The 25,258-nt window shown below is 36.1% G+C and overlaps 1 long non-coding RNA gene across 1 annotated transcript in view; it reads left to right on the top strand.

Annotated features, from left to right (window-relative positions):
• LOC123790425 (uncharacterized) overlaps window positions 1-24,969 on the top strand; it is an 86,020-nt gene extending 61,051 nt beyond the window's left edge. Inside the window, exon 2 of the long non-coding RNA XR_006779083.2 lies at window positions 23,692-24,969. This is a non-coding gene — a long non-coding RNA (uncharacterized LOC123790425). The remainder of the gene's footprint in view (window positions 1-23,691) is intronic.
• Window positions 24,970-25,258: the final 289 nt, after the last annotated feature.

Below are 25,258 nucleotides of genomic sequence, written 5' to 3'. Positions count from 1 at the left end.
GTCATTGGGGTTTCCTCATTTGTGAAGTATCTCCTCAACTCCTTTCCTGCTTTTCTGTTGAGTTATCTCATCTTTTTTTCAACGATACCTAGAAGTTTTAATATATTCTGGACAAGTCTTTCATATGATACATACATCGCAAATATCAGCTATCCATATGGGCTAAGTTTTCATTATATAAGTGGTGTCTTTTATTTTTACTTATTTTTTAATACTCAACTCGATTCCCTGCCCCCCAGCCCACCTTTTTAAAATAAATTCTTCCTTGAACTAATCAGCTTAAACTAATCTTCCATTTCAAAAATTGTCCTAGCATCTTGAATCCTCCAAAAGTGCAGAGGTCTTCTTTCCCCCTAAGACTGTAAACAGCTCAATTCTGGAGATGGGTATACGATAGTTACTAATGAGATATTTGATGAAATGAACTAACTTGAAAGATACTGCTGTGATAATTCACCAAAAGCTGTCCCTGTTTTCTACTAGTAAGATTTAAAAAATGAGTTTAATATTATTCTGGTTAATGGCAAATTTTGATGTGTAGAATGTTTGATTTCAACATGTCATTTCAAAGCATGTAAGTTTTACTCTTTCTTATAAACAGTGACTGTATGAAGACAATATAGTAGTTGCTTTATTCCAAAGATTAGAATACTAAGAGCGATTAAATGTTTTAAAGGTAATGTGAAAGCCACTGATACAACAAAAATGTCTATGTAACTATTCTTCAGTATAATCACCTCACATTGGCTTGAATTTTGGGAATAGGTGATCAAGATTGGATAACAACATTTCGATGTGAAAATAACAAGAATTAACAACAAATCATTGAAAAGGGTTAAAACTGAGCCTTCACTTCTCTAGACTGCTGAAACCCCCTACCCTTAGGTCCCTGACACTTCTGTTGTTACCAGGACAACACACTTGAGTCCAAATTGCTGGTTCTTTGGAGGCATGGTTGACTTATGAGGCCTTATAGTATTGGGGGCATGAGAAACATGTTTTCTCATGCCCAGCTCAAAGAGCGGACTCTCACAAAGTTCTGTGCTGATGATACTCTTCAATAAGATAATGTATTTCACAACTTCTTCACACACAGCTCTTGACAGTCACCAAAACAACATAAGTCCCATTCCTAGGGAAAGGTGGTATCTGAAAGGAATGAAGAATAGGGTTAATAATGCACCATGATCTATCCTCTTGCCCTTGAATATGAAGATTTGAAGATGTTTGTTGTCTGCGTTTTAAATTCAGCAGTCTTACCTCCCTGGATATCCAGAAATTGTTTTGATTTCACAGGGTTTAGAAGTATTCTTCTTTCACAACAGCCAAATCACAAAGGGTGGTTGAAAACAGCCTAAAAATCTTGTGATGTCAGCGGATGCAATTAGTCATCAGAATGGCACTATTCAGAGAAACAGAAGGAAAAGGAATAGTCAATATGGCATCTGAGCCCTGTTCTCATTGTAGCCAATTGTGTCACCCCTCCTATGTATTTTCTTTGCATTAGAAAAATTCACAATTTAGTTCTTGTCACTCTACTTTTTGAAAAGCAACTACATTGAGATATGATTCACATACCATGGAAACCACTGTTTTCAAGTATACAATCAGTAGTTGTTTGTATATTCAGCAAAGTATGCAACCATTACCACAATCTAATTTTAGATAATTTTATTACGCCCAAAAGAAACTCCATACCCATTAAAAGTCCCTTCCCACCCAACCCACTACCATTCCTAACCCTAAACAATCACCAATTTACTTTTGACTTCTATGGATTTCTTTTATTTGGACATTTCTTAGAAATGGAATCATACAATGTGTGATCTCTACTCTATAGGGTAAATTTTCCCATATTTTTGTTTCCATTCAATATAGATGAGCCTTTGCAGAATAGTAAAGTCACACAATACCATTCTAGAAAAAAGTTTTAAAGAAGCAGGGCTAGGTATTGTAAAATTTACTAGATCTTTTCTTAATATTGTTTATTACTCACTTTACTTGCTTGCGTTCTTCTCATACTGGTATTTCTCCAAAATATTTTGGACACCGTTTTCTTCTTCTTGCACTTATTGGAAATTATCAGTAATTTTGCAATAGTATAAATTGAATTTAGTGACCTTCTAATTCTGTCTCTAATTGAACATTTGGAGACGCTGAAGCAAAACCTAACCCACAAGAACTCATAAAGCTGGCTAAATAGGTATGGAGGAAAGAATAAACTTCATCCACCAACTCCACCTGGGATTTTATAAGCAGGAAATCACAAGAAATAAATATTTGCAAAGTTATTTGGAAAAAATGAAATGATTGCTATAAGAGTTATTTGCAAGTTACATTACTTAGGACTTCTTTTTTTTTTTTTTAAGATTTTATTTATTTATTTGACAGAGAGAGAGATAGCCAGCGAGAGAGGGAACACAAGCAGGGGGAGTGGGAGAGGAAGAAGCAGGCTCATAGCGGAGGAGCCTGATGTGGGGCTCGATCCCATAACACCGGGATCACGCCCTGAGCCGAAGGCAGATGCTTAACGACTGAGCCACCCAGGCGCCCCTGCTTAGGACTTCTATTAAATCTCAAGTATGTTTGAAAGAAACACCTATTTAGTGAATTTAACCTAAGAGTAACAAAACAGTTCAAGAACTGTTCAGACGTTGCCTACCACTGTAGTTTTGAGTGGAGATACTTAATTTACATATTGCTGTGAAGCTAATTAAATAATGGAATAGAAATCCTTACACATTGTGGTATCCGAGTAGCATTAAGATATAATAGTATTATTTGGTAGGAGTAGTTATGCTTGGCGGGACAGAGGTGAAGCTGTGATGATAAGATCTGTTAGTCGGGAACTGTAGAATTAGCAAACTAGCATCCAACCTTGAGAAAGACTCACTGTGTGATGGAATGGGTCAGTCTTGCATCTTGTAGTTCATTAGAATCTCAAAATTATGTCCTGCATTATCCTCTATTTATTTCTCTTTGGGTAAAACTCAAAGTCCTTAATGATCTTGTCCTAAGCCTGTCTATCCAAACCCACTCGTGTCCCTCCTCCATGTACCCTGTCTTCCAAAAATAAAATGGTGCTCACTGCACTACAACAAATGGAGAGATCTTAAGTCATAAATTCCCATTAATGTTTTAAGGCACAATTCAGATATCGTCTTCCCTTTGCAGTGATAACTCATTTGCTGCCTCTGCTGAGTTCCTCTACTGCTATTGGAGTATTTGTGGCGTTGAAACACACATGCGCGTGCACACACACACACACACACACTGCATCTTGTCTGCTTATTTGTATTTGTCTTCGTTACACAATTGGTGAGTCCTCTGATGATAACACGAAGCTCATTTCTTCATTTCTGGTAATGCACATAGTTTATGGTACAGACTAAGGATTTTAGAAATGTTTGCTAAGTTAAGAATAAACAAATAGACTCAAATTCTTTTTTGATAATACCTTGCATACACCTTAAATACACCTACAACATTTTAAGGATTATAAGAATGAAATCACGTTTCCAGTTATGGGTTCCAGAATGGAGAGCTTTTAAAACCTATATTCCTCCTTCAAAATCTATTGATGGCCAGTGCTCCCAGTGATGTATCAGCCACAGCCAAACATGCTGTGAGTAGTTCTGGTCACAACTGGAGAATAGCCTGAGAGATGAAATGGCACAACGCATCCATAAAGGAAGACTCACAGTTGTGGCAGTTATCTCATCATCCTTATAGTACGGTGAGGAGATCTGAGCTCTAGGACAGGCCATGACAGCATCGGGAGACATAGGTGTGGAAATTGAATTCAGTCTCACAATTCGGCGGTGAATATGCTGCCGCAGGAGAAACCAAATGAATGTCAGTTTCCGTAGCTGAACCTTCTCTGCCAAGGAGAGTGCTGGGAGTCAAGAGGGATGAACAAAGGAGAGGAAGCATCCATCATCAGGTCTTAATATGAAGGACTTTTGTCTCGAGATTTACAGTGAGTTACGCTAACCCACCACTGCTTCAATGCCAACACTTAGAGGTGTGGAGATGGGGGTAGGTTTGTACCAAAAGGACATAGCAGACTTGGTAAGAGGGTACTCCACACAATACCATTCCAAGCTGGAGCTCATTCCCTTTCTTGTTCCCTTATCGGCCCATTCAACAGTATTTAGTCTACAGGCTGCCATCTCTTAAAGATAACTCATAAGCAGGGGGGATAAAACATGTGGCCTTAAGAATAGAAATTGTAAAAGAAGAAAAAAAGATATTTACAGAACATACATTATGGAAGAATTACCTGTGGAGGCAAAACAGGATTTCAGATAACTCGTTCCTCAAATTGCAAAGAAATGACCAAAAAAATGTGACCTCTCTTTTACAAAGACAGTGATGAGATAAAGATATTATAAAAAATATAATAAAAACAATTGAAAACCCAACTATATAGACTTGAGGAAATTACTTAAAGAGAAAGCAATAAAGACATAAAAATGATGATAGGTGGAAATAGTCAAAGAAAATAAAATGAAGTATAATTGGAGTTTTGAAGTATATGTGGGACACAAAAATATTCAAAGATGTAAAAGGAAATTTTCCCTGAAATAGAGTATGATCTGCACAGACATACTGGTCTCAAGAAAAACTCTTTCCAATACTTTGCAATCTAGTAGAAGTGGAAAGAAGTCTAAGCTAGCTAAATTCTTCATCTTTTATTGCAATTGGGAAATGTATAATATTGAAGTCTAATCATGTAGTTTAAAAAGACTCGAAGCTTTGGGGCACCTGGTTGGCTCAGTTGGTTAAGCATTCCAGCTTCAGTCTTTTAAAAAAATTTTAAAAATTAGTTAATCAACTAATTAATTTTTTCATCTCAGGTCTTGATCTCAGGGTTGTCAGTTTAAGCCCTGTGTTGGGCTCCACAGTGGGTGTGAAGCCTACTTAAAAAGAAAAGAAAAAAAAAAAAAAGACTTGAAACTCTTTTTATATATCAAAATTTGACCTTAACTTTAGAGGGATTATTTATGAAAAAATATTTTATCTGTTGAGGAAAAATTGACTTGCAACTTACCAATTTGTTTAGGTTACACTCAGTTTATATTGCTTCTGTTAAATTTAATATTAGAATACTTCTTAAATATATAACATATAATGCAAAATTTAAATGCCATCTACTTATCTATAACTCTATTATTACTTATTTATCTATCTACCTATCTGCCCTTGTATCTGCATATATGATTTTGGAGATGCTTCATATGGTGTTCCTTACATGTTAATGATGGTGATTTCTTAACGACAGAGCTTAGCATATGTTGAAGAAGTATGATTTTGATTGCTTGTCATATTTGCATTTTTTTTTTTTCGAGAGAGTTGCATGCATGTATGAGCAGTAGGGAGACGGAGAGAGAGAATCTTAAGCAGGCTCCACTCCCCGTACAGAACCTGAGGAGACCCATGCTGGCTTGAGCCAAATCCAAGAGTCGGGTGCTTAATCCACTGAGCCACACAGCACCCGTGTCTTGTTTGCATTTTTTAATGTTAGCATGCATTATTCCTAAAAAAAGCATTGTAAGAAGTCTACAGATTATACTTTTATTGGAATATTTGAATATATTAAGTAATTTTCACCTCATCCTAATTTGCACTGCTTTTTTGATTCTTTAATATGGTATTCTGTAGAGTGTATAACATTTAGATAAATAGGAAGTATATAAAAAGTTTTTGTCATAAAATTATTTAGGGAAAGGCAAAGAAAATCCAACTTGTTTTCTTTAAAGCATGGTTATCGAAATCTCAATGTTGTTTTCTTATGGGACTCTCCATGTGGAAAAAATATTATATGCATTATTTCACAAGCTCATTTGTTATTGGAACATTTCTTATTTTGTTTTTTTCAAAGCATGTCCTGGGACTAATGTCAAACAGCACACTTTGGGGACACCTGGGTGGCTCAGTCAGTGAAGCGACTGCTTTCAGCTCAGGTCATGATCTCAGGGTCCTGGGATCGAGTCCCAAGTTGGGCTCCCTGCTCAGCGGGGAGTCTGCTTCATCCTCTCCCCTCCCTCCCTCCCCCTGCTTCTGCTCTTTCTCTCAAATAAATAAATAAATAAATCTTAAAAAAAAAAAAAGCACACTTTGTGTAGCCCTCTAAGTACATTTACTTTGGTATGGAATCCTATATCCAATATATTTGTTAGTGTTTTTTCTTTTATGTTAAGGAACTATATACATTAATTTTAAAAATGAGCAGGAACATAGCTTTACCTTAACATATTATGTAGCCATTAAATAATGTTATGATAATTTTTTGATATCATGTTACAAAAATATTTTACATTGAAAATTATTTCAAATAAGGAAAAAAATTTAAGAACGGGAACAAGATATGCCAAAGCTGTAATATTGGATATGTCTGTGTGTCAGAAAGTATGATATTTTACTCTTTTTTATGCTGTTCATATATTCCAAGGATTTTTATTAATCATGCATTAGTCCAAAATTAAAGAATGTTAATATTAAAAACAAGCATAGAAACATTTTGTATTGGCCACGTCTTACCTCTCAGATTTGGATGAATCTTTTCAGATTTAAACAAGAGGGAAAATTCACATGTGTCTGCCCTCTTCGTCTTGTGCTCAGTTCTGGCCTTTCCCATTTGTAGAGTCTAAGCTTCAGTCCTACTGTATGATAGAATTTTGCCCCAAATGTAATATTCTCTCATCTTTTGAGACATCAGAGCACTGTCTTTTCTTCCTCCCCTTTAACTGGTCAAACTGCAGAGATTAGTTTTCTTCTCTTCTGAGGAGTATGTTTCTGCCTCCTCCCCTCCTCACCCCTAAAATCGGACTTAGCTCCTTTCCCCATATGATCCCATCATTAAAATGTAAAGACTGCTGTCTCATTTGCTTACTACTCTATCTGGACTATATACAGTATTTCCTGATGTCAGGCATGCACAATGCAATATTGGTCACATATCCTTATGCCTATCAGATTACTTGAAATATACGTATTAGACATGGCCTGTGTGTTTTAAGTAGTATTCCCATGTGCTCAGTAAATTCTATTTGAATTGCACTTAATAACTGAGAATTGAAGATTCTTATTAATGAAACTAATGTTTCCTGGCATTATTATTATTATTATTATTATTATTATTACTTTTTTTTTTTTTTACTTTTTTGATTTTGTTGCACCTTACAAGCTGCTAACTTCTTTATTCTTTTTCTCCCAAACTGGTCAGAAGACATTGTGATTGTGACATTTTGTGCAAGGTACCCAGAAGGACTGGTTGATTGGATGAGTGAAGTTTGTCTACCTCAATGGATAATGTTATTATCCTTTGTCACAAAATGCATCATACAGTTAGGCACCAAATAGCATAGTTTTCTACAAATCATGAATTCCAGAATTTGTTAAACTCACATCAGACAACGTTAATTACAGCTTTCAGTGCCTGCAAAGAGATGTTCATGACTGCTTACATATTTGTTTTAAATCCATAACCCTGACGTTATTCAGTGCCATCCCTTGAAATCATATGCAGTCCTCCCATGAAGGAGGACTTAGCCCCAGGCTCATTTAGAATTTGGTACTTAAACCAAAATATACTAACAGCTTTTGTCAGAATGACAGCATCTTTGTACTTCATTCATCAAATTTTATGGCAAATTCAGTTTCTTGATATAGCTGCAAATATACCATTTTATCTAGAATATTGGTATAGCGCATGGGTCCCTCTGAAACAGAGGAATGTCATCAGCTCTTTGGTTTAGACTTAGGTCATGTGCTCCAACTTAAGCTTAGAATGGACTTTCACCTGTATCCATTAAGATTCAATTCCTATGTGAATAAGAGTCCCCAAATCACAGTGATGTTAAAAAGATACATTATAAGATTTTTTTTAAAGATTTTATTTATTTAAGAGAGAATGAGAGAGAGAAAGCACGAGAGAGGGGAGGGTCAGAGGGAGAAGCAGACTCCTCGCTGAGCAGGGAGCCCAACTCAGGACTCAATCCTGGGACTCCAGGATCATGACCATCCCAGGATCATGACCTGAGCCGAAGGCAGTCGCTTAACCAACTGAGCCACCCAGGCGTCCTGAAGGTTGTTTCTTGCACGAAGGTCTTGAGGCAGATCAGGGCTGATATGGCAGCTCTGGTTTACAAAGAAGTCAGGGACTGAGCATCCTTTGGGCGTCCCTCCTGTCCGTCTCTGACATAGGTGGTTCATACTAATTGTATAAACTGGCAGCCAGAACTCCAGCCATCAAATCTACATTCTTGGCAGCCGGTCGGAGCAAAGGAAGAAAAATTTCAGCCAAGAGTGTGGACGAGCTTTCTGTTTAAAAGTTTTCCAGAAGCTACCACTCGATGCTCTGACTTCAATCCTTTCCTGACGTTGTCACATGTTTACACACACCTTCAAGGTAGTATTTATTCTGCGTGACCATCTGCTTAGTTAAAAATTAGATGTTCCATTTTTAGGGAAAGAAAGGCTCCCTCTATGAGACTGCCTAAAACATGTTAACAAGGAGTTGGGGAGGGAGTGTCCCCCAGAATAAAAATGGAGACTATCCTAAGGAGACAAAGTAATGGATACAGGGAGCAAACACAGATATTAGCACGCTGACAAATAAGAACTATAAATGATGACAAAGGGAGAGACAAAATGCATAGTTTTACAGAGCATGACTAGGGACAAAGAAATGGCAGAGAGGGGAAACACAGTATTTGTACTGAAATTTCAGTATCTCTATGTATGGGTATTAGCAGATTTTTGTATCTGTTGCCAATATATTCCATAACTTGTGCATAACTTGCAGATTTCCCATTACAGAAGTAAACAAAGGTAAGATTTACCATAAGAACACAGACTTGCTCATACTGCAGATGGTAATATATTCAGTTACTAACGAGTTTTTATAACGTTTCATTTATTTTTGAGTTGACGGATTTCTTGTTGCTATGAAAATATCAGTTTCTTGATTGCCTAAGTTGGAGTATTTAATTTCTTAAAGACGAAGTTGTGTATAAAAAAGGAAGAGGGAGGCAAATTGATAAAAGACAGCGGCTCTGCTATGACTATGTTGTGTGATTGTTACCATCTCTGAAGAGGAGATAATTTTTCCTCCACCAGTGATAATAGGAATGTAAGGAAAAGATTACGAGTTGCCCCCCAAAAAGATGGGATCTAAATACCAGCCTTTGTTGCTTACTAACTTTGTGATCTGTTCTAGGAAAGTTTCCCATGGAAATATTTTTCTTCAGAAAGAGAACACCTAACTTTATCTCTTATGTGGGAGTTTTATGAAGATAAAAGTCCTTACCTGTATCAATGGTTTTCAAATGCAGCAGTTTTGCCTCCCAGGAGACATTGTCTAGAGACATCTGTGGTCTTAAGGACACCTTGTGGGTAGAGGTTAAGGGTGCTGCTAACCAGTTTCACCTTCCTGGCCCACAACAAAGAATTGCCCAACCCAAATGTCAACAGTATTGAAATGTAAAACCCTGATCTATAGAAGTTTATTTGGAAAAGAGACTACTTCCTATTAATACTAAAGAGATATCTCTAAATATATATTTGAGCCTTTTTAAAATAATACTGATCTATGATTAAATTTGTCCACTCCGAAACCAAAAACTCTGAAGCTGAGGTCCTTGCAATGCATGGGTGTCTATGGAGAGCCATCTTGAAATCATAAAGGGAATGGTCTTTATGTGTAAATCTGCTTATTTTTAAGGGGTCAAGTCCGTAGCTTTTATCTGACGCTCTAAGGGATTTATGACCTCCCAAAGCCAGCCCCTGAATTTATTTAGAATGCCAAAGAATTCTAGTAAATTAATCAGCCATTATCTTTCCTCCAATGAGCCAAGCTGCCCTTTCAGGCTGGTTCCCTGTGCGTTCTCTAACCTTACTATATTTAAGGCACAATACTTATAGAAATAAAGTTTAAAGATTCCCAATTTGATTCTCTTTAATTAGTAGAAGTCATATTGACAAAGTTCCTTTTGAAGAGCTTGTGATTTAAGAAACCAGATTTCCCATTTTAACCAATATTTCTATAATTTCCACTTGAACGTATAAATATCCTTTGTGATACATGTTGTTTTGGTGTTTGGGGTAATAGTTTTATCCTAGCCAGTCAATTTATTTCCCCCACACCTGTTCTTTGCCTCTTCATTTCTCTCAGGAAGTTGACACTACTATCCAACCAAATCACCACACCAGAAATGATAAAGAAAAATCTCCCTCACCTCTTCATGTCCCACTCCAATTATTTTTCAGGGTCTTTTCATTATCCATCCTAAATACTGAATGAGTCCATTCCCTCGTCTCAACCCCTCATGCAGTTTTTCTCAGTTCAATATCTCATTCTCTTTCAGTTGAAATACTGCATTAATAATAGACCCCTAATTGCTCTCCCTGATTCAAGATCTTCTCTTTTCCATTTTGTTCTTCATGTAACTGCCCGGCCATCTTTCTGTCTTGCACATCTGGCCAGATCACTTTCCAATTAGAGACCCTGACGGTCTCCCCATTACCTATGTGGTAACATTCTCCCTCTCTGGTTTTGTCTCCTGCTACTGCTGCCCAGTCGGAAGGCTAGGCTCTAAGGGCACTGATTTCTCTCTGTCCCTGGATCTGTTCTCTTCTGCCTCTGTCCCTTCTTTGCTTGACGCTTTTCCTTCTTGTTGAAATTCTATTCATCCTTCCTAAGGAAGCTGGCTTCGAAACCTTTTCCAATTCCTTCAGGCAGAGTTCATTTTTCTCCTATGTCTGGTCAAAATTCATTTGGTTCTTTAATATCTTCTTCACCTTTGTTTTCCAAGTGCCTTGAGCAGTTCATGCACGTATGCACATTTCCAATAAATGTTTCTGTAATTGGATTGACAACAACGATGTAAATTCAAGACTTCACTCAGGACTGGACCATCTTGGACAAAAAATTGTCTTTGTTGGTCAGGTTAGATAATAGATCATGAATTCACGGGAGGAATGAAATGAAAAAACTCATTGTCCACTCTACGAATGTAACTTGGGTTTTAGCTTTCTAAAATACTATTATTAGGAGTACAGAACATTGTTTTTGTATCGGACAAGTGTTGCTCTGTTTTTTAAGCACATTTCTTCATATGAATCAAAGGGATATGCAGTAGCTGCATTGCAGATAGTTGCAGAGTTCACAAGTTTTAAGTTGAATGAATGAGCAAAGTAACGCCATTTAAGTTTTTGATTAAGACATTAACTGACCCTAAATCCAGGGATGTGGCTAAAAATGCTACAATGCCCAGGACAGCTCCCTGCCTCTCCAAAAATTATTATATAGAGCAAAATGTTAGTACTGCCAAGAATGAGAAACATTGCCCTATATTTTAATAAAAAGATTTTCCTGAAGGCTATTGAAATGCAAGGGGTTGTTTTTATTTACACCAAATGGCCCTAAGCTTCTAGCTTTTAATTGTGTCTACCACAAGGCTTACTGAGATGAGGCTCCCTTCCCCCAAATCCATTATATCCAGAAGCACTCTGATTTCTGGGGTTATATTAAAGTAATAATTCCACTGATAACGTGTAATTGAAAATGTAGGAATCATAGGGGTTGTTTGCCTATCGTTCATGGAAATAAAAGAGGACGGACCCTAGCTGAACCAAAAGTGCATTGAGAGTTACTGAGGCTTCAGTGGTTTGGCCATGATTGAAGTTACTGAATTCTGAGTATAATCCAATGGTGGGACTTTGAGAGTGTAGTTTGCTTCTTTTAAAGTGATATGTCATGAATTGTATTCAAGAGGTATCATGGCAAATACTGTTAGAAAACCTGAGAGCATCCTCTGATTAACTCCAAGTTTAATGGCGGTAAAAACTGCATGTCTTTCAGTTGTCTTATTTACAAGGGTAACCTGCTTTCTGTTGGTTCTGTGGGTGTATAAATATGGACTCTCATATGTTCTTGTTCATAATGGTGGCAAGATGGAAGAAAAGGTGGTAGGACATTGGGCCTTTCTCAAGTTAAGTGAACAATATCTCGGACGCCTGCCAGTTAAACTCTAAGTATTATCTTACTCCCCTTAAGTAAAACAATACCATTATATGAGACCTTCTCTATGTGGCATTTTACAGACTTTCCAGAAATACCACTCTATTGTAGTCGTTGCAAGACATTTTTCCTATCCTCAAGCTTATAACACTCAGTCATATATGCCTAAAATAAAAAAACATTTTGGAAGAAGAAAAATAAAATTTAGTAGACTGTTTTTTATTTTGTTTTGTTTCTAATTCCTTTTTTAGTACAATGTTTTCGAAAAGGACATGGTGAATAGAGATGGTGTCTTGGCATAGGCAACTGGGTGTTTTTCCAAGTCCAGTTGCTTCGGAGAGTTTAATAACGGAAGAGAATCCTTGATTCCTTTCCAGTCTATAACATAACTTTATTCAGCAGATTTGTCATGGCTGACCTCCTGTCCTCTACTTCTAACCCTGTCTGTGTTTGGAGAGGGAAGACTAGTTAACCTGATTGTATTAGGTTAATAAAAAAGGCAACCCATAAAGTCCAGCTTGCTAATTCACAGAAGGCATCTGATCATTTATTTAAAAGCCAGAGGAAGAAGGAAATGCCATCTCATGAAGATGAGAGCAGCATTTTATTGCTTGTCTACAGAATTTAATCGTTGCAAAACATCGGTGGATGTTAGAGGAGGAAGCATTGTTACCGCTTGTTTCATGTAATAAATTAAAAACCTAAAATGAATGTGGTTTGACAGAAATGTTTAAACAAGGAGGAGGGAGCAATGTTAGCATTTTAATTTTGTTTCGATTGAAGGTACTCTCGTTCCATCATGAAAAAATAATGCATTCTTCTACCATGCCTCATTTCCAGTGAAACTCAGTAGAATGTGCACGTGTTAACATTAGCTTCGGCAGGCTTTCATGCAGTTACACAAAGGAGTGTTGCCAAAAGGAGGGATAGATATCACAGCCATTCATTTCACAGTGCTCTCCAGTTTGGCTGCAACTGTTTCTCTGTGCAGCACACATCAGTGAATAAAAAGGAAATTAAAAGGAGGGGCAGGAAAAGGGGGATTTAGGAAGAACGGGTTGTCAGTGACATGTTTGGCTTTAGACAAGACAATTCACAGTCATTAGCATGAGCTAAATTCCTGCTTGGCTTACAGTAACGAAAACAGAATGAACGCTGAGATTTTTTTTAGAAAATAAATAAAAACAAAAAACTGTTCTCTGAACACCATTAGTGAAGATCAAGGCATCTAGGGTAAGCAAACAGCCACAATTTTATATAACTGAGTGCCCCTCACCCCCGAATTCCTCATATAATGAAGTAAATGTCCTCATTGGGTGTGCTTGTCTGTGTTCATGGGAAAAAAAGCATCCTGGTGACTGTTCTTCTAAATTGGTTCCTTTAGCATTTAATTTACATTTCGGTGCTTTCAACACTATGTGTGATGTTGCTCTCATGTACTTAAATATTAGAAAGTATTTATAACTCTGGTTGAAAAAGTGGCCAATACTGATATTGTTACTAACAGCAGAAGAGAGAGGGCAAGAGAGTTATTTGATTCTGTTTTTATTTCTTGGCAAATCCACTCTGGTGGCCTCCCTCAGTGGTCAGAGACGGGGCACAAGATGTCAACATACACCAATCAGCCTTGAGATCTTTTTAGGAATCAGATTCTCAGGGAGATTGTTCAGCATTCCGGTGGAATTATCTACCCGTCCCCAATGTATTTATATATGTTTCTCTTTGTAAAATGGAACTATATGAGCACCACAAAATCGTTTTTATCTGTTTTCATTTACTTTGTTTATCAAAACCGGGGAGTAGATATTAATGTCTTTTCCTCCTCCTCCTCTTCAACAGATGGGGAAACTGAGTCTTAGAAACTATCTTAGACAGACCTTTATAACAACTGGGGAGTGGAACTTAATTTTGTGCTCCAGACTCTAAAACCATGACATCATAACAGGCACTATACTTAGGATTTGCAGGAATTTGCTAATTGATCAATGGGGATATTTGGCAATAAGAGACTCAGTGTTATCCCATACTGATGAAATACCACAGCATTGCACATAATGTAGGTAAACGAATGGACAGGTGGATGCATGGGTGGATGATGAATGAATGAAGCAAGCAAGCAAGCAAGCATATATTGCATGTATTCTGTGGAAGGAATATTTTATAAGTGCAAATTGGAATTTGTACTTGTTAATAGGGTGGTAGTACTCCTGACAATTTGGTGGGTTTGTGCCCATAATGAGCAGTAGAAAAAGATTTCTGGAAAGTATTCTTCAAAGAAATATTTTCAACTGGGAATCTAAAAGGATAGAAAAGAATGACATATTTTTCTCATCATTTATTCCTTCTCTATGGAACTTTAATTATGATATTTAATCATAAAATTTATTAGTAATAACATTTTTCAAAAGATTGACAAAAATATCCCAAAACAGGTGTGAGCTAGGCTTCTAAGATATGTTTTTAATAGTCTTTTATGATATAAATGTATTGAAATATCAAAATTTATATTGAAATTGAAATAATTATATATTAAAATATATTGAAATAATTATTAATATTTTGAAATAGCACATCATAACTTTACTGTTATAAATATCTTTCATAAAATATAATTTTCATCATTTTTAAAAATTAGGTCATTAAATTTGTTTTAAGCAAATTGAAAAGTACCTTTTTTACAAACTAATGTGATTCTATATGGGCATATAAATATGTAAAAAATAATTATTTTTAATAAATAATAGAGTATTAGTTATTTTTAAATAATAGAGTACTTATTAGAGCTTAAATAATAGAGTACTTTTTTGCTGTGTGAATGCAGATGTTCCATGGATATGAGAAGTTCTATATTTTATTTCCACCTATAAATAATTTTCTTAGCCAATTTCACCAAATTAATTTTTCAAGTGTTTATATATCATAGATGGACTTTACAAACTCTCTTGGAGGGTAAAGTTTGCAGGGCCAATTTGCTAGTAGATATGTACTCTTTTTTGCTGTGTAAAAGTGTCAAAATCTTAACAAGTGGACAGTTGCAATCTACCTACAATAATGAATAAAAATATTGATTGGGCACAGAAATATTTTAAAGCATTCCTTAAACTGATTTTGATGTTACTCCTTATGGTTCATGTACATTGTTCTTCTGTAGTCACTTGTGTCTGACTGAAACATACTTTTGAATGTTCTGAATGAACCAAACACAATATAGCATAGGATGAGGCAAAGCTGGACCTGTGGTTGGGGTTATTTTGAATTCCATTGTAAAGACTTGGGGTGGGACAGATGGAAGTCTATTTGGGACAGACTTGCAGGGTCATTTTCAGGGACATGTGACCCTTACTGTTGCTTAAGACCCTGTCTTCAGAAGTACCCCCCACTGTATCCACACCTGCTTACACTTGGGGTTTAATGCTCTGTAGTGAAGGGCTTCATATTTTTATCGTTAGATTTGTGTTTTGTACATGAAGTCCTGTGGGATAATGAAGAACGCCTTGGGGGGCTTGAAGCTTTTCCTCATGCCTCATTCTACCTTTATCATCCACATAGATGAGCTCTGGGCCACTCACTTATATAAAGAGATCAGTGCTGTACTCCCCCTCCATGGAGGCCAACACTGATGTTGTGTTCTGAGTGGCCAGGCTGAGCCGCGGGGGGTTGTGGGGTCTGCACTCAACCTCTGCCCGAAGGAGCATGACGTTAAAGAGCAAAGAGAAAAACAGAGTCACTAGTAAGAAAGGACAAAGCTTTTTCTCCTGACTTTTGAATAAGTCCCTGCTTTTCCTGCTCCACCGGACCCTCTAAATTTTGTAGCTGGCCTTGATAATGTGGAACTCATGTTGTTGGATGTCGTCTGATGCGCTAGGTCTGGTGAGAGGTGCGTGCTATTTCAAGGTATCAGGTACTTATTTTACAAAATGACCATCTGGCCTTTAACACTTGAGTATCATCTCTGTAGACTGTTGCTTTGTCAGACACACGTACGCTTACTGAATATCCCCCTGTACGTGCGGCGAGCGCTACGTACAGATTTGATCGGTGTGTGTCTTGTTCATGAATATACAGATTCCTCAGACAGAATCTGCACAGCTCCTGGGCTCAGGAAAGCAGGGCAGCTGCCAGGGAGTCTCACTTATATTTTAGAAAGTGTTATCGATAATTCATGAGAAGAAATGAGTTGTGTCAATTTAGAACACCTTGCTAGAATTAGCAGTGTCCTTTTCCTCACATTAAAATGATTATTTTCAAGGTGATTTTCTCAATACTCATGATTTGTGAAGCATGAAGTGATGTTTTCCCAAAGTAGCTAAATGTGTAATAGAACTTCAAGATGACAGTGAAGTGCATCCATAATTGGCTTTTTCCTAATTTGATCATATGTATTAAATTCTATATGTATCAGTATAAGAACTAAAACTTCCTGTAACTTGGAACTGATACATGGGCATATATGATTCACTGAATGGATGAAAGGAAATAACATATGATGTTTTTATTTATTTTCTAAGATTTATTTATTTGAGAGAGACCAAGAGAGACAGGGCGCGTGAATGGGGGGGGGGGGCAGAGGGAGAGAGAGCATCTCAAGCAGACTCTCCATGGAGCTTGGAGCTAGATGTGGGGCTCCTTCTCACAACCCTGAGATTGTGACCTGAGCCAAATTTAATAGTTGGACACTTAACCGACTGAATCACCCAGGAGCCCCACACATGATGTTTTTCAAAATGCACCTAGGCTTTTTTTTATCTGACTACCTAGAGTGCTTTACCTACATTTTTTTTCAAACTGGTAACATATTACCTCCCTATCTTTTAAGAACCAGATTAAATATAATTTTTATCATTGAAAGTTCTTTGAAATTTTCTTTCTCACATCTCAAGGAAACTCTGCCCAAATTCTTCCACTGTCGCGTTTTATGTATTTTTGTTAATTCTTTCTGAAGGAGGGATACTAGGTCTCTTACTTAAAATTTTCTCTCTTGCCAGACTTCCTAGGTGCAGGTAGGATATCACTGGCACCATTTGGAAGGGACTCAGGTGTTACTAACATCTTCAAGTTCCATAACAATTTTCAGGCAATGCACAATCTTCCCATGTACCTACTTCCTGACCAACCTTAGTCCTCTACGCTTCTCAGAATATGAAGCCAATAACATTTTGATAGATGCATAAATAAAAAAAGAATCTCCATATGTTTAACACCAACTCTTAGTAGTTGTAGGCTCAATTGGACAATCAATCTCATGACCCCAATACGTCACACTTGACAGTGGTTTCATTAGAAGGACACACAGCATGCCAGTAGGACGGAATCCAGTGATTTTTCAACATGAGAGTTCCCACAAGGGTCGAGGGTTAGAGTCTTTCTCCAACCTGACAGCTCAGGAGGTCATGGGTAGTTGTGAGATCTACCCTGGCTAACACTTACCATGTCCAGAATAGTAATCAACATCTGTTACAATAATCCGTAAGCAAAGAACATCAGCAGTTACAAGAATGCACCACACTCAAGAAATCCCACGAGATATTTATAGTCATTCACAGTCCCCCCAGACCAGATGCAGTTTACAAATCAGGATTTATTTTTATTATAAGCAATGTTGCCTAGTAATACAGCTGACATCCCACCAGTGTTGGGTTTCTATGGAAACAGAACTAGAAAGTTAACTCAATGTCATTTTTCTTTTCAAAGAAGGAGAAAATGTTTTCCTATCCCCTTATTCACATTAGGAAATATAAATATTTGGGAATGTGGATTATGAAATAGGCTTTCTTCAAATAAATGCAAAAAATGAAAAAAAATCAAAATGACAGCTATACATACAACTCAAAAAACTGAAAAAAAGATAAAATCTTAAGGTAGACAAGGAAAACTAATAAAGACAAAACACTAATATATAAAAATGATCAAACCTATAAAAAAAGGAAAGCTTGATTTTAAAAATTACTTTATTTTGAAAAGAATGTCAAAATAGATTTTCCCCCATGTGTCTAAGTCTGTAGGGCCACTGTAACAAAAATACCACAGACGCGGTGGCTTAAACAACAAACATTGGGGCGCCTGGGTGGCACAGCGGTTGGGCGTCTGCCTTCGGCTCAGGGTGTGGTCCCGGCGTTATGGGATCGAGCCCCACATCAGGCTCCTCCGCTGTGAGCCTGCTTCTTCCTCTCCCACTCCCCCTGCTTGTGTTCCCTCTCTCGCTGGCTGTCTCTATCTCTGTCGAATAAATAAAATCTTTAAAAAAAAAAATAAACAACAAACATTTATCTCTCACAGGTTTGGAGCCTGGAGAGTACAAGATCCAGGCACTGGCAGATTCGGTGTCTGGTGCAAGCCTACTTCCAGCTTCTAGACCGCCTTCTTCTCCTTGTATTCTCTAATGGCAGAGAAAGAGAGAAGGAGATTTCTGGCTTCTCTTTTATAAGGGCACTAATCCCATTCATGAGGTTCTACTCTCATGATGTTTTCACCTCCCAAAGTCCCCCACTTCCAACTACTATAACATCAGGGATTAGGCTTCAACCCATGAATTCTGGGGGCACACAAACATCTATAGCACCATCAAAAATTAAGAAGAAAAAAAAAATAGAGAAGAAACAAATGAGTGACTTTAGGAATCAGAAAGAAGAACACTTAAGACTTCTATGTTTAAGTATGGATAAAATAGTTAAATTTATTTAAAAATGTAAATAACCTAATTTGCTTTAAGAAACATTTAAACAACCAACAGCAAAAGAAGAAAACGAAAAGTAGCCAAAACTTTTCCACTCAAGTAAGGTGTCATATTGAAATGATTTTATGAGCCATTTCTTACCACTGGCACTGTTCAACATGGCACTGGAGAAACTAAACAATGAAGTAAGATAAAGGTCAAAATTATGAAAACAAATGAATAAATGAAAAAATGAAATGAAAAAGTTAAAGATCTAAATTTTGAAAAAAAAATATAGTAACATTTATAGACAATATGATTACTGATCTAGGTAATCCAAGACAAGAGAGAAAAAGGTATTAGACAAAAACCAATAAGAAAGTGGCATAAACTAGTTGAATATAAGGATATTTAAAAATTCAGTATATACCTTAGTATCAGTGATAAAAACATACAAAATAAATTTAAAAACTATTTCATCCAAATACCAATGAAAGCTATAATATAGGAATAATTCAAAAAGGAGTGTTAAAGATGTCTATGAAGAAAATGATAAAATTATCGAGAGCCCTAAAATGAAGGTCTAGGGGCACCTGGTGGCTCAGTCGGTGTCTGAATCTTGCTTTCTGCTCAGGTCATAATCTTATAGACGGAGCCCCAAGCTGGGCTCCGTTTTCAGCAGGGAGTCTTCTTGAAGATTCTCTTCCTCTGCACCCCCCCCCCCACCCCATGTCTCTCTCTCTCTAGAATAAATCATTAAAAAAATAAAACGAAGGTCTAAATAAATGTAACAGTCCACCATATTTCTGATATGATAACTTAATATTGTACAGGTGCCTGTTCTGCCCCAATTATTTCAGAAATTCAGTGCTATCCCACAGAATATTAAAGTTTTGCTACAATAAAAAACCTGAACCTGAAATGAGAGGAAATGAATTTCTAGCATCCAGAAATACACCACATACAACCATGTGGGTATGTGAATTTTACGTGTTAAGAATAGCATATCAAAGTACAGCAAAGTAAAGGTCATTGAATACATGTTGTTAAAATGATTGGCAATCCATTTGGAAAAATAAAAGGTTGGATTGGTAAGTAATTTTATAACAAATTAGATAAATAGATTCAACCAGGATTGACAAACTTTTTCTGTAAAGGGCCAGGTAGTAAATATTTTAGCCTATGAGACCCATACCATTTGTCACAAATACTCATCTCCATGGTTACAGAATCAAATGAATGGTTTGGGGGATAGTGAATTTGGCTTGTGGGTGGTAATATTGACCTTGATTTAATCTCACCAGAGCCAGCATTTCCTCACCCGGTAAATCGTAAGAATATCTACTTCATAGCTTACTATAACGAAGTGTGAAATATTTAGCTCCATGTTTAGATGTAGTAGAAATCTAATTGTCTGTCCTTATATTTGCCGTGCTTGGCGTAATGCCTGACTTACAGTAGGTCTTCCATACATTTTCATTTAACTGAATTAAGTGAACACGTCTTGCTCCGGTTCATTTAATGGGAAATAAGACTGATTTTCTTGAAAATTATTTTGCTTTCTTCATGGTTTCTACCTCTTAAAATGCAGCAGACATGTGACACATTGTCTCATAAAAATATTTTAAATTACATAAATTTTAAGATAATAAATACTTAAACATACATTTTTAATAAAATATTTTATAACAATATGCAATCAATACATACGAATTTTTGTATTTATATTTAATAAATATAGATTATAAAGAAGAGAATTATGAAAATTACATCAAGGTCCAAATAAATATAGAATTATGAGACGCTTCTGTTTGGACAAATTTTTGTAATATTTTTTTAAGCTTTTCCCTAGCTTTGCATGCTGTCTTCGACATTTTAAAATCATGTTGTCCTTACTGCATTGAAATGCTCTCATATAAATTAATTTAAGGTGCTACTTATATAAATTAATTAACTTGACATTTAATGACTCAAAGTCTGAAAATTATCTACTATCACTCATATTTTGTATACCACATTTGGATCTGGAAAAAATTTATTAAAAAAATGACACTTGAATTGCTTGAAAACATGGATCTCTTCCATCCAAAGAAAGTGAAGAAAATTTTAATTAGTTTTAAGCAAAGCTTTTTTGAGCAGAATGAAGCAATTAACCCACTGATCTGAAGAATGGGTCATAAAGCATTTCCTGAGTGCTTCCAATCATTGTTAACTATACAAGATCTTGGTGTGTGTGATTTATGTTTCCTTATGTCAACGCTGAGGAAATGTATTTACCTTGTACAGTTGTAATGGTGTATGACCTGTCTCCGTATTTGAAGCAAGCATACAGTAAAGGGAATGCAGAGGTTTAAAAATGTTTGTACTTTAAAACCTAACATAATGGAAGTTCATGAAATTTTTAAATTTGCAAATTATACATGTAAAGTTATTTGGGGTTTTCTTCTGTAGGAAACAACATTTGAGCCTGAGGTTAAGAGATTGAATGTGATATATGATCCCATACAGGGAGAGGTCTGGAAAACTGTAATAAACCTTCAAAACTCAGTATGACTTCAATGTTTTTTTGCTAATACCCAATCTTAGAATTCAATCAGTGGGTATACACGTCTGCTGGGTAGAAGATTTTAGTCTCTGCTTTTAATCCACGCTCACCGACGACTGCGAGGTGAATATCTGCTTCCATGAGATATTGGCAAAACAGGAAAAGCTTCACAAATAATGTTGCTCTTATCTTAAATAGATGAAAATTGAATGAAAGTCTCTCTTAATTTAATTAAGAAAGAATGGGTTGTTTTGCTCTCTTCAATTTGCCACGAAGGGTGTGTCTGCAATGGGGATTGTAAGTTATTGCTTTCAGCTGAAGGCTTTGCCATTCCTTTGCTGTAAGTATCTGCCATATGTATGCTCTCCCCGCCTTCCCCAATACTCTCCACTCTTCTGCGGCCACTCTTTGTCAATAGTTCCTGTTCTTCAATAGTTCCCCGTTACCTTTGGGATAAAAATCTAAAAACTTTTTTACACAGTAGAAAAGAACACCTTGGCCCCTGCCAGCCTCTCCAGAAGCAACAAAATATAGTTGAAAATATACTCCTTTCAATTTTATGCGGCACAATAATGAAGCCCCCACGCTGTCCTCTACCTCTGCCCACCTGTTTCCCTCTGTTTGAAATACGCTTATTTCATAACTACTAGCAACATATTACTTTTGCAAGCTCCAACCCACTCCTCACTTCTCAGTCAGGCTACTACTCCTACACTCATTCTTTATTTCATATACTATGTCACAAATCTGCTTCTACTATAAATAATTGCGTGTCCCCTTACATTCTTGATACTACTATCCTTGGAGGGCAGATTACATTTTTATATCCATGGTTCCCACAGCAGTATCTGGTATACCGTGGGTACTAAATACATATTTTTGAATGAATGATAGATTGTTTCACCAGCTTTGAAAAATAATGTAGATGACTAGAGACCTCTGAAAATATAATTGGCACATTTAATTATCTTTGCCCCAAGTACATGCATATGTTTCGATATATTTTTAGAAAGTCACCTTTGCATGGTTTTATTCAATAATAAAATAAAAAGAATTGTTACAGGACTGTTGCTTATACGTTAGTAACAGCTTGAATGTCGATTTCCTTTACACACATAGAGGCTTCTATTTCTAGAAGACACAAAAATGGCATAAATAGGCAGATGCTAGTAACGCTGTTAGATTAAGGGGAGCATAAGTCAGTTCATTCCAGCCTTCTGCATTCCTCTGTTGACATACTCTTGCATCTTAAGCAACTCCATGGTGGAAGATTTTCTTATATTACTGTATCTTTCATATGACATCTTCAGTGATGAACCAGAGTAAGCTCTCAACACACACTGATTAATTGTATATGGTGATTTTTCTAGGTTTAATCTTGGAAATGAGAGAGAGGATTATTTTTTTCATTTTCATAGCTTAAGTTATTTCATACTAGGACTTTGTTTTGGTAGTTGAGAATAATGTAATGAAAAATAGTTACAATTAATAGAATGGTAATGACTGAGTTTGTCACAAAAGGACTAAATGATTTATTCTGTTGTCCGTGTGTATGTTTGTGGTTTTGTACTGGAGAAATCACACATTTGGGGGTCACCTACCCCCCAATGAAAAGGTTAAGAGAAGGGGTTCTCAGGCTTTAAGAGATTAAAAATATACTTAGAGCTGTTACTCTCAGTCTCTGACTTTTTAAATAATTTGTAATCGATTATGGTACCAGGTTTATTTTAATAATTTTCTGGACTTATTAATAGTCATTGCATAAATATTCTCTATTACATTGGAACTTAAAGAGAAGACCATAGACACACATGTAGTGATGGTAAGCATCTTTGATAGCAGGTGGGCAGGGTGAGACTTATAGTTACATTTCTTTCTTTTTGTTTTCCAAAAAATATATTCATTAATCACAAATATGGATTTAAATGATTTTTAGGTGCTAGTTTAAAAGTATTGTAGCTATCCATAAAGTAAAAAAAAAAGACTAGTTCTTTGGCAGCTCTTTTGCATCAAGGAAAAGGACATTGTTTTGGCAATCTGTTAATACATTTAGACTACACAGATGGCATGAAAGATGACCTTAAAGTGATGTCTTGATAAAATAGTTTTTGAGAGTGGTATATATAAAAAGTTTATAGTCTGAAAAATTTAATATCTTGAGAACTTAGTACATTTATAAGTGGACAAATTTATCTGAAGTTTAACAAACAGCCAGAGATAAGAGAAAATCTTTTAATTGAAATATAAGCATGCTACTGCAAAACTTTTGATGACTAAGTTATCATATATTTTCATATACAAAATATAAGTAGACTATATGTTCAGGCACTTAAAATCCTTGATAAATAATTTTAAATTTTGCATACACTTAACAAATGATTGCCTCATTAATAATTTTAATGTGTTTTTGTTAAACTGTGTTTAATATTTCAACTAATCTTTTGTTTTTTGTTTTCCTTCTTTTGACAGGTCCTTCGGATTGGGAGGAATATCTTTATTTGGAGGCATGTCAGCTCATTTTTCTCACTTCAGATTCATCATTATGACTTCTTGAGGCCAGATCTAATTTTGAAGTAACCAGGAACCTGTCCATCATAGAGCAGCAAATCCCTCAATTTTGGAGCACAAAAGATCACTGATACGGTCTGCATAAAATCATCTGCCTCTAGTCTGACAGCCATGAGCAGAGCCCTGGGGGCAAAAAAAAAAAAAAAAAAAAAGCCACAGCCTTAAATCTCTTCACTCTGAAATTGCCAAGAAAATAAAAAAAAAATAAAAAAAGAAAGAAAGAAAAAGACTAAACAAGCAAGGCAACAATGTCAAAAACAACAAAACCAAACATTTTATTTTACCTTGGAAAAAAATAAATATTCCCAGATGTGAGCCCAAGAAAATTTAGATTCAGCAATTAAACTAGAAAATTGATTTATCATTTGAGGAGGTGAAAGTATAGAGATAGGAGGTATCTCTAGCCCGATTTATTCAGCATTTCAAAATATGTAGACAAAAAGAAAGCTGAACAGAGGAGCGTTCAGTATTCATTTCAGCAATGAACAGTATTAGGACAGAATGCTGCTGTTTGCAGAGAGGATGTTTGCCTTCTTGTGCACACCCTCAAAGCCATAAGGAATAACAGCATTGTCGTTGATTGCTTGAAAAATTTCTGCATTCAGTCCTTCACCCCATATTGGTTAAGGGCAGGGGCAGGGGGAGTCCAGTTTTTACTGATTACTTCTCAATGCACTTCTAATATTTGCACTGTCACTTCCATTCAGGGTAATGACGTGTGCTGTTATTTGCACAGATGGTCCCATGAGTTTTGAGACCACGAGCAGTTACATGCGAGAGTCCAGAAAGGAAACATGTAAGAATTCTGCAGACATTGCTTTCTCTTTCTTCTGTAAAACTCAGTTATCTTCTAAAAAAAATGGACTTGTCTCAGATTAAAAAACAACTACAGAATAATAAGGAAAGAGCATAAGTATGGTCAAAGAATGAAGAAGGGATCCAAAGTTTGTTTTAGTGAAGATCATTTTGTATCATCTAACAGCCAAGAAGTCAGATACAATGAACTGTATACTATACATTTGTGTTGAACATCTATTTGTTCTCTTAATTAAAGAAATCATTTGTAATTTGTATTTGACATATAACAGTTTTTTATAGCCATTTATCTATGCTTCATGGGAAATTGTACCTAACAGCATTTTCAGTTTATTTTTCTAAATAAATGTGTTGTTTGTATTATTTGTAGTTGCTTATGCAATTTGTTTTTCATTACCTGGAAGATAAGTTTCCTGTGGCTAATTAGAACACCTTTGCCATATTAATTCAAAACAAATGGAAGGCCAAAATTTAAAATATTTGGATGGTAGAAAATTATGCTATTTCCTAAACTCTGAAGAAGAAATTATTTTTCACCATGACTTTCTTTTCAAGGGTTTATGTTAATATTCTAGTTAGACTAGCTATCCAGAGTCAGTTTTTTTTTTTTTTTTATGGGGACATGGCTGGAAACCAGAAAGTGTGGGTACTG

The sequence above is a fragment of the Ursus americanus genome, chromosome 5 (genome assembly GCF_024610735.1).
Source record: "Ursus americanus isolate L20-20 chromosome 5, mUrsAme1.1.p, whole genome shotgun sequence".
Lineage (NCBI taxonomy): Eukaryota > Metazoa > Chordata > Mammalia > Carnivora > Ursidae > Ursus > Ursus americanus.
The sequence above is the reverse complement of the archived record's forward strand: the minus strand, read 5'-3'. Positions and strand labels throughout refer to the sequence as shown.